This window comes from Ochlerotatus camptorhynchus, unplaced genomic scaffold (genome assembly GCF_037179485.1).
Source record: "Ochlerotatus camptorhynchus isolate MF236.1 unplaced genomic scaffold, CSIRO-AGI_Acam_v1.1 ptg000404l, whole genome shotgun sequence".
In the NCBI taxonomy this organism is placed as follows: domain Eukaryota; kingdom Metazoa; phylum Arthropoda; class Insecta; order Diptera; family Culicidae; genus Ochlerotatus; species Ochlerotatus camptorhynchus.
This window is the reverse complement of record NW_027040890.1, coordinates 947,254-958,351: the sequence shown is the minus strand read 5'-3', so window position 1 is coordinate 958,351 and position 11,098 is coordinate 947,254. Positions and strand designations below refer to the sequence as shown.

At 36.3% G+C, this 11,098-nt stretch overlaps 1 protein-coding gene across 1 annotated transcript in view; it reads left to right on the top strand.

The window, feature by feature from the left end:
- The first annotated feature begins 878 nt into the window (after window positions 1–878).
- The window catches only part of aralar1 (calcium-binding mitochondrial carrier protein aralar1), a 63,141-nt gene continuing 52,921 nt past the window's right edge, over window positions 879–11,098 (top strand). Inside the window, exon 1 of the mRNA XM_065233562.1 lies at window positions 879–1,048. The gene's annotated coding sequence lies outside the window, so the exon portion shown is untranslated. The remainder of the gene's footprint in view (window positions 1,049–11,098) is intronic.

Sequence of the window (11,098 nt, the reverse complement as noted above, 5' to 3'; positions counted from 1 at the left end):
TTGGGGTAGCTTGCTGAAAACGCCGGTGATTTTATTTGACAGATTTTGTAGCAACGTCCTGTCTGAACATTTCAACAGCTGGAAGATCCGTATCAACGCAGAGTAGGCTGCGCGTGTGAACGAACATGAAGTTCGTTTTTTTTGTTATGCTTATTTAGTTATTAATCCGGTTAACATTTACGATGATTGGACACTTCACATTGTTTCTACATAAGACGGGACTAGTTTATGTCGATCCCCATCAAGCGAACCGTCTTTGATTTGAACTACAATGCAACTTAAAAATGCAATTACCGTGGATTCGTTTGAACTTTATAAAATTAGAATTTCAAATTAAACAAAGATGAAGAGCCAGGTAGGCTTATCAATTAAAATGTTTAATTAATGTACTATCATAATCAACAGAAATAAGCATAATTTTACTACTATCCCAGAATAATTGCTATATAGGTATGAATGATAAATTTGATTTTTTTTTATTTATCGTAATAAGATAATTTTTTCGATCATACTTCATAGGGGGTGAATGAGCATAAAGTTATCCAGATGCACAAAAGTGTGCGTAAGACCGCGCGCTACCTTTTTAAGTAGTTGTGATACCGCGATACCTTTTTGGTTCTTCTTCATTTGTATACATGGATGTTAATTGTTAGTGTTCGTGAGATTGCGCTTGGAGATCTCTTTACCTACCTGGAGCAATAAAAACAGTTTTTTTTTCTGCACATAACCTACAAATGTTGCTGTCAAAATATATAAAGATTGTCACTTACTCATAGACACTAAATCTTGGTGCGGAATTAAACGCGTAAATCGAGCTGAAAAACAGTGGCCACAAAGCAGCATGACTGCGGCCGTCGAAACAGTGAAGAGTGGCTCATCAGTGCGGCATGTAGCCTTAGTGTATCGTGTCCCGCGAGAAATGTTGAAACGTTATTTACACCGCGCGGATTATTTGCAGCTCCGGACGAGTTGTTTTCGAATGTTTTTTCGGTGAAACAAGAGAACGAGCTTGTGGATTACATCCTCGCTATGGAGCAACGGTTTTATGGTAATACTACCAGAGAAATCTGGAAACTGGCGTTCGATCTGGCTGAAAGGTTCAATAAAACCAAGCAACTTGCCGGCATAGATTGGTTGACTGGTTTCCGCAAGCATCACCCAAGCTTTCTCTTCGAGCATCAGAAGAAACCTCAGCGCAAGAGCACAAGGCTTTAACCGCGTTCTTGAAGGAATCCTACGAACACATAAAACTTCACTATAGATACTATAGATTCCATAGATAAGCGGAGGCACAAAAAGTTGTTTGGGCAACCATGAAAAATAAATGATCTTACTTAATGTTCATGCCATCATTGAGCTCTTCGTTGAGCAGTTTTGTTTCGTGCGCAAAAGTTCAAAATTAAGTGCAAAGCAAACCTTTGCAACAATGATCCGAGGAGTGGTTCGCGTTTTATTCCCTTCTTCCGTTTTACGCGAAATAAATCGGAATGTGTAGTGTGGAAAGCGTTTTGTGCTCAAAATATTACAATGCACGAAACGAAAAAATCAATTACTTTATTCATCTGTTTCACTTATACAATTTTTGCCAAAAAATCAGCCTTATACATTCCATAAGACAAACTACATAGGTCTTATAAGAGTGCATAAAAGGTATGTGTGACTGCTTATACATTAAATTTTCATTTGACACATGATCCTCATTAACTTTTTGCAAGGCGTCTGCTTATTAGTGTTGACTTATACATTTCTGGTGGTAAGCTACAACCGGTATTATCCTCGGATTAAATCCCGATCAAGAATGTCCGGTTGTTTTGATGACGACATCAGAGTTTATCACACGACGCTAAGCATACACTTTGCAGATCATCTAAAAAGGGATGGTATTAAAAGTTAATCCGAGTTTTGCCTTGCCGCCATTTATGAATAATCATCAATAGAAATTTGCCAACAGGTATACGGAGATTTCTATCCGTGTAGTTTTCCCGCAAAAAAAACACACCATGATGACGTCATGCTCGTTTGGCTACACTAACTGACAGTTTGTTTGGCTACATACCTATGTGCTTTACCTATAGGTGAGGCAGTGCCTCTTACGAATATATTAGTAAGCGAGACAAACTTTATGGGAGGTAGTGTGGTCCCGTGTACCCGAAGCTTTAGGCACCGGAGACAATAAAGTTGCGACGTCACAATCACGATTTTTGTTCGGAGAGTTGGTTCTTGTGTCGTCACCATTTTTAATCTCCGAAAATGTTTCGTCGTATTGCTCTCAAACACAAACAAACACTATCATGTGTTACTCCTGTATGTATACTCATTCACACACTACGTTGTCTCCGCTTATCTACACTGAAACAAATCGACATATATCGTTTATTGGGTCCATCTTATAACATAGCAATGTCAGCAGATATATCCATTCTATGTGATGATTGATAGATTCCATCGGATTATCACTTAAAAACTATGACTGCGATATGGAATGATTTATATCGTAATTTCACATACTTAGTACTTGATAAAACTTTGCTTCGAACAGTGTTAGCGATAGGTAAGATGTATATGAATATTGTCTGATATATTTCATGGTGAAAAACTGTTGATATGTCATGGGTAGGAACAGACATCTAGAAACTAATGGAAAATCATATAAGTTTGCACTATGAGAAAATTCAGTAAAATATACCTGTTTTCATGATGAATATTGCTCACTTAAAGATATATCTTATAAGATAATCATGTATATTTTATTGGACTTGCTTTTAACGATTTTTGACGTTTGTTGATATGTCACGTGCAAACAGACATGTAGAAACTATTGGACTGTCATTTAACTTTGCAGTGTAGGAAAACATGTATGTCTAATTGAAATACACAGCAAAAAAAAATGTAATATCGATCAACGTAATTCTAGCTGATGTATGAAATAATGATGTAATAGCAAAAAGCAGATACAATATTACCAACAATCAATACGAAACTAACGATTTTAAATTGGCTCACCACTTTAGTAGCCTATTGGTCCCAAGCAAACGATTAACGTACCCTATTCTAGTTGAAATTCTATTACTACACTATGTTTGTTTTGATTCGCTATGAAAGTTTGACAGATAACATCAGGGGTGTGTGGATTCATGCAGAACATGCAGGGGTGAGTGAAATAGCTTGGGACTGCTTGGGACCGTTGTTCTTGTACTGAGTGAGCCAAAAATAATAATGATTTTCTTCGGGACCCAGTGGTCTTAGAGTTACCTCTATGATATTACATCAATGGATGTAATTTTGTTCGCAAAATTGATGTACATCGTACATTGTGATATTACACAACCGATGGATTGACCTGGTTGCAGTAGTTTCGATGTAATATTCAACAACTTTTTTTGCTGTGTAGCTTCCTTTGATTTTTAGGTTTAAAGATTGTAAACAGTCTATCCCAATCATTATATAGTCATATAGATGTGCCTTTTAAGAAATCCAACAGCAAACATTTGTTTTGGCCGAGATAAAAAAACATCTTACATGATTGTTCTTTGTGAATTATTGAAACAATTTTCAACGATGTTATCATACACTCATTAAAATGATTAGTCGAACTAAATATTGCTAGCAAAAATGATACATCTTTGTTTGTCATTGTTCCATAAGATAAGGGGTTCCGGAAAAGAACCCGCATAAGCGCGAACCATAAATTGACCTTACCGATAATGGTTATAAATTGTTTATAATCCCTGCTAAACTTCAACTGAAATGGTTATGGAACTTTACATGAACGTTTAATGATAAAGTTTTAACCTTAAGTATTATAGTTTTTTGAAAGTGGACCTTACAAATAATGGGTTGTTAAGAACCATTACCATTCCAAATTCTTGTTTTCTCCATACATTTTCTGAAAGAAAACTTTACTAAAACCTTTTAACTTATGGTTTAAGAACATTAATGGTAATGGTTATGGTAACCAGTAAGGTCCATGAATGGTTTTGTAACATCGATCAACTTTATGTGGAATATATCGCGAATTGGTTGCCTGTAAATTACTGATTACCAATTCACGATATATTTCACGTAAAGTTGAGTGATAATACAAAACCATTAATGGACCTTACTGACTACCATAACCATAACCATTAATGTTCTCAAACCATAAGTAAAAACGTTCTAATATAGTTCTCTATCCGAAAATGTATGGAGAAAACAAGAATTTGGAATGGTAATGGTTCTTAACAACCCATTATTTGTAAGGTCCGCTTCCAAAAAACCATAACACATAAGGTTAAAACTTTATCACACAAACGTTCATGTAAGGTTCCATAACCATTTCAGTTGAAGTTTAGCAGGGATTATAAACAATTTATAACCATTATCGGTAAGGTCATGTGATGGTTCGCGTTTATGCGGGAATGTATTGAGATTAAAAAAATGGGCATGATTTTACTGCAATATTTACTTTGCTAAAATTCTAATTGTAAGCCTTCCACACGGCTAATTCAGATTTCAGCACTAGTACTCGAACTCCATGAACCAGTTCCATGAACTCATATAATGTAGTCGTTGTTTTATTGCACACAGGAGCATTAAGCAAGATTTGAATACACGACACCACCGAAGCGGAGCATAAATTTGTCAGTGCTATTTTTCTTCACTCTAGCAAAACGAGCATAACGTTGCACTACATTCCATGTCGGGAGAGCTGTTCTTACTTCATGCTAATTGAACGAGCTCAATCTTGAAGTCAGCCGTGTCCCAGTGGAATCGAGCGCAAACACCGAAAGCATCACACTTCTACAGTTCTTGATCGAATCCCAAATCAGCTACAATAAAAAAAGACACAACTGTGAAAGCTCCCCACTGCGTGATGTTTATTTTTCGATTTATTTTTAGAAATCGATTAAATATATGTGTCAAAAGAAGAAGTAAATTTCATGTGATTTTCACATAAACTTTACTTCGATTGATTTATGACACATATATCATGTTGTGGTGAAAAGTAAAGCTTTTGCTTATGGGTTTCAAATCCATTTCAGTTAATTATTATAATTTGACCGATTTTCATTTATCATATGACGATAATATAAAAGTTACCAAATTATCAGCATTGTAAATGTATCAGATATTCATATAGAATTTACCTGACACATTTTCAATCATATAATTTTCATTGGATTATCTTATAGCGCAAATTTATTAGACTTCCACATAACAGGAATATGTCATATTGGCTCAGTGTATGGAATCTATAGAGCAGCGTTGCCAGATATACCGATTTATCGGTATTTATACCGATTTCCGAACTAGATACCGATGTACAGATAAGATTCATCATAATACCGATTTTTTTTTAAATTGTATACCGATTTATACCGATTTTTTCAAATGATCAAAATTATTATTGTCTACCAGCACTCTAATTTCGGAGAGACTTACTGTGAGAGACTTGTATCTTTTTGAATAACCTAAAATTTTAGAGCCCTCAAAATTCTTTAAAAAAATCATCTTTGAAAATGTCATATGCTTGATACTCTTTTGACTAATGTTTCCATTTCTTCACTGTTTTGGCTACCCATGAATCGAGAAACTGTCGATGGCTCTTTCCAGTTATTCCTAGAGAATCGTGAAATACTTTTTGAATATTATTTAACTTCCTAAAGTTTTTGTCCGTTTTTTACTTCGTGAATTTTCTTCCAACTTTCGCCTGGAATTTTCTTCCACCTCTTTCTCTGGATGTTCCTTCAGAAGCTAATTCAAACATTCCCCGAAGTTTTCTTTCGGAATTTTCCGATCATAGTCCAAAAGTTAAAATTTTCGCTTGCTAAAAAATAAAATAAAATAAAATAAAAAAGTAAATACCGGTAAATACCTGAGTACTGCGAACTCAGCCGATTTTATTTTTCAAGTGAGCTAGAAGACATCTTGAAAATCTTCCGAAGTTTCAAATTGTTTTGCTGAAACAGTTCACGAAATTGTATATACATGCTGTCAAATGAACTCTTGGCTCCTCCTGCTCTGCTCCAGAAATAACGTATACATGGTGATGGGAGTGCACCTGCCCACAAAGCTCACATGACTCTTATAAAGTTTGGTTACATTCTTGTTTGAGCTACCCAGTTTTGGCATTATTAATATCAAATAAAAACACTTTTCCGAGCATCACGCTCGATGATTTACGTTATCCGCCTACTAAGGTTGATGTTTCGACAGTTTCATAATTATAATTCTTAATTTATTTTCAGTAGGTGGCAACACCTTTACTTGTGGTTCAAACAGTAACTACCTACGTGACTTCTGAGCTCCTTTGAATGTTTGGCTCCCGTTTGACAGTTTGACTCGGCTCCCAGATGACAACCCTAATAAAAAATAACCATAAACGAACGATAACCCAAATCATTGAACTTTTCCACTAATGGTTTGGAAGATACCCAGAACACGTCGTTAAGCAAAATAACCATAACAATTTTATTAGGGAAGCATTTTGAGTTAGTTCGCAGTACTCAGGTAAATACCGATTTTTTTTATAAACCTTTGATACCGATAAACTTTAAAACAATCTGGCAACGCTGCTATAGAGTTCTCCAGATGCACAAAAGTGTGCGTGAGACCGCGCTACCTTTTTAAGTAGTTGTGAAATTGCGATACCTTTTCGGTTCTTCTTCTTCTTCTTCATCTTTATACATGGATGTTGGATTTTAGTGTTCGTGAGATTGCGCTTGGAGGTCTCTAAAGTATCTTTTATAGATACTATAGATTCCATAGATAAGCGGAGGTCCAAAAAGTTGCTTTGACAACCATCCCTAATAAAAAATGTATGGTTAATTTGCTTAACGATGTGTTCGGGGTATCATCCAAACAATTTGTGGAATAGTTCAATCATTTGGATTATCGTTCGTTTATCCAGCTTTCCATGCTCGGTAATGGTGGCCTGTATGTATGAATACATGTATCCTGGAGGGCGTATGTTGTTCCATTTCCTTCTGTTCCTGGGTGAGGGAAAGGGAGGAGTCAAAATCTGAACCTCCAGATAGTGTCAAAAAGCACAGTGAAGGATACAATTATTCATACAAACAGGCCGCCATTACCGAGCATGGAAACCCGCATAAGCGCGAACCATAAATTGACCTTACCTAAAATGGTTATAAATTGTTTATAATCCCTGCTAAACTTCAACTGAAATGGTTATGGAACTTTACATGAACGTTTAATGATAAAGTTTTAACCTTAAGTATTATAGTTTTTTGGAAGTGGACCTTACAAATAATGGGTTGTTAAGAACCATTACCATTCAAAATTCTTGTTTTCTCCATACATTTTCGGAAAGAAAACTATACTAAAACCTTTTAACTTATGGTTTGAGAACATCAATGGTAATGGTTATGGTAACCAGTAAGGTCCATGAATGGTTTTGTAACATCGATCAACTTTATGTGGAATATATCGCGAATTGGTTGCCTGTAAATTACTGATTACCAATTCACGATATATTTCACGTAAAGTTGAGCGATAATACAAAACCATTAATGGACCTTACTGACTACCATAACCATAACCATTAATGTTCTCAAACCATAAGTAAAAACGTTCTAATATAGTTCTCTTTCCGAAAATGTATGGAGAAAACAAGAATTTGAAATGGTAATGGTTCTTAACAACCCATTATTTGTAAGGTCCGCTCCCAAAAAACCATAATACATAAGGTTAAAACTTTATCACACAAACGTTCATGTAAAGTTCCATAACCATTTCAGTTGAAGTTTAGCAGGGATTATAAACAATTTATAACCATTATCGGTAAGGTCATGTGATGGTTCGCGTTTATGCGGGAAGCTGGATAGTATTTTTTTATTATGGATGCCAAATGAATGCTCTTACTGGCGCATCCGTGAAAAATGTTCATGCCATCATAGAGCTTTTCGTTGTGCAGTTTTGTTTTGTTCCTAACTCTGCACAAATATTGCAATATTTCCCCGGAAAAAAACGTCATGACAACGTCATGCTTGTTTGGCTACACTAACTGACAGTTCGTTTGACTACATTCTACTTCGCTTTCGCCTATCTATAGAATATATATAAATATGAAATCTATAGTATTTATAGTTCACACCGGCTCCCAAGTGACAAACACATCGAGTGAGTCCGCAGCAGTGAGCTGGATTACCGAGGGGAAGCAATCAGTTAAGTTGTGTGAGTGAAACTCCTGTACGATACAAGCAATTAGTGACGTCACGAATTGCGTTTACGTTGAATTTTTGGTTTACTAATACAACAATATTTCACCATCTGCTTCAACTCTCTCTGTACTCATAGAGTTCTCCAGATGCACAAAAGTGTGCGTGAGACCGCGCGCTACCTTTTTAAGTAGTTGTGATATCACGATACCTTTTTGGTTCTTCTTCTTCTTCATTTTTATATATGGATGTTGGATTTTAGTGCTCGTGAGATTGCGCTTGGAGATCTCTATTGAGTCTGCAGTACTCAGCCTTAAATGCCCAAGCGCAATGACAGCGGAAGTGGAACGGCAGCGGCAGCGGAAAAGCCCGATCTGAGTACCCGCATAAACGCGAACCATAAATTGACCTTACCTAAAATGGTTAAAAATTGTTTATAATCCCTGCTAAACTTTAACTGAAATGGTTATGGAACTTTACATGAACGTTTAATGATAAAGTTTCAACCTTATGTATTATGGTTTTTTGGAACTGGACCTTACAAATAATGGGTTGTTAAGAACCATTACCGTTCCAAATTCTTGTGTTCTCCATACATTTTCGGAAATAGAACTATATTAGAACCTTTTAACTTATGGTTTGAGAACATTAATGGTAATGGTTATGGTAGTCAGTAAGGTCCACGAATGGTTTTGTAACATCGATCAAATTTATGTGGAATGTATCGCGAATTGGTTGCCTGTAATTTACTGATTACCAATTCACGATATATTCCACGTAAAGTTGAGCGATAATACAAAACCATTAATGGACCTTACTGACTACCATAACCATTACCATTAATGTTCTCAAATCATAAGTAAAAACGTTCTTATATAGTTCTCTTTCTGAAAATGTATGGAGAACACAAGAATTTGGAATGGTAATGGTTCTTAACAACCCATTATTTGTAAGGTCCAGTTCCAAAAAACCATAATACATAAGGTTGAAACTTTATCATTAAACGTTCATGTTAGAGTCGGTGTATAATGAGTCACGCCAAGAGTGAAGCCAAGTCTACCTATTGAACTGTCAAACCGGCTACCTATCGTGCAAAGTAAATAAACATTACGATTCTATGAAAGGTCCACGAAAGGTATTGCAATAAAATATAAAATATAATCAAAGAAATGAGCATAAACACGCAGTGAGCGTTAAATTGTCATGGGATACGCTCGGTATTGATTAGTAATGTGAATTTCTACAATTTTTTGTTAAGATAATTTGACAAAATCACTGATATAATGATTTACTACAGCCGCAATATTTTTTCTCTCGCTAGAAGTCATTTGAAGTTGTTGTAGAAGTCCTCTGTTGCCAAGTGAAAAGAATGAGAATCTTTCGAAAACCGTGATGCGAGTTCAACTGTTTTTCTCTTGGCGTGACTCATTGTACACCGACTCTAGTTCATGTAAAGTTCCATAACCATTTCAGTTAAAATTTAGCAGGGATTATAAACAATTCAGTGCCAACATTTCAAAGGGGCGTAATTGCTTTTGTAAACAATGGCTTTAGACGTCGATTTCTCGCAAATGAAAACCCACCCCTCCAAATTACAAATGCTAGCTGATACAAGAAACATTCCTCTGCGTGCTGGTGTCATTCATTTTCATGAGTGAGCTTTAATTCGCGAGAAATCGACAACTAAAGCCATTATTTACAAAAGCAATTACGCCCCTTTGAAATGTTGGCACTGAATTTTTAACGATTTTAGCTAAGGTCAATTTATGGTTCGCGTTTATGCGGGTAAGCCTACTTCAGGGGGAAACTTGTCAGAAGGGTATAACTAGAAACGTAAACAATTACTTCGAACGTCGATTTATCTTGAATGACCACACAACTACGGAATCTAAATACACCAACTCAGTGCTAACATTTGAAAACGGCGCAAAAGCCATTTGTAAACAAATGGTTTGTGGGCCCTTTACTCGCTACCCGAAGAACGCCCACGCAAACCAACAGCATCGTCAGGAAGGGGAAAATTTCCCCTACCCGATGTTGCTGTTGTGTCGCGTGGGTGTACTTCAAGTAGTGAGTAAAGGGCCCACAAACCATTTGTTTACAAATGGCTTTTGTGCCGTTTTCAAATGTTAGCACTGAACTCATAGAACAAACATTGTTCTGTCAGACGATTTAGTTAGTTTGAGTGGGTGTGTTGTTATTCGTTAGAAACCGACGATCCAAGTCATTGTTTACGTTTCGAGTTAGACGCTTTTGACATGTTTCCCCTGACTTTTCGGATAGAAAACTATTAAAGGCCGGCGTACAATATATAAGTTTTCAGGTTTTTTGACAATTAGCACATGCATTATCTGTCTAAAAACCCGGAAACTTATGCATTGTGCGCCAGCCTTTAGAATCAAATCGACTTCGGTTAGGTAAATTGACGTCATTTGTAACAACTGCGCTTGGGCCTTAAACATCCATCTTGAAGACGAATCAGGAAGATTTGGAATTACGGTTATGTGAAATTATTGAAAGATAAAAGTCTGATGCTCGAAGGGGCTGGCAAAATCGGGTCATTACTGTTTTAAGTTTGTCAAGCTCCCATAAATATGATATGCTATAGCAAGCTATAGAAGGCCGGCGCACAATAGATACGTTTTCGGGTTTTTTGACAGATAATGCATGGGCTAACTGTCAAAAAACCCGAAAACGTATCTATTGTGCGCCGGCCTAGATTGTCACTTCACTCCGGGGGAGTATTCAATAGGTCGTATGAATAAAAGCGTTTACTTTACTTTTCCCGTAAGAAAAGCACGGGAAAGTAAAGTAAACTCTTTTTATTCATATGGCCCAATGACTTCCCAAAAATGCTCCCATACGGTTGTTATGCGATTCTCTCGCCACATGGTTCCAGTCAGGCCAGTTAACAGACCTATAATAACAGCATCGTTTGACAG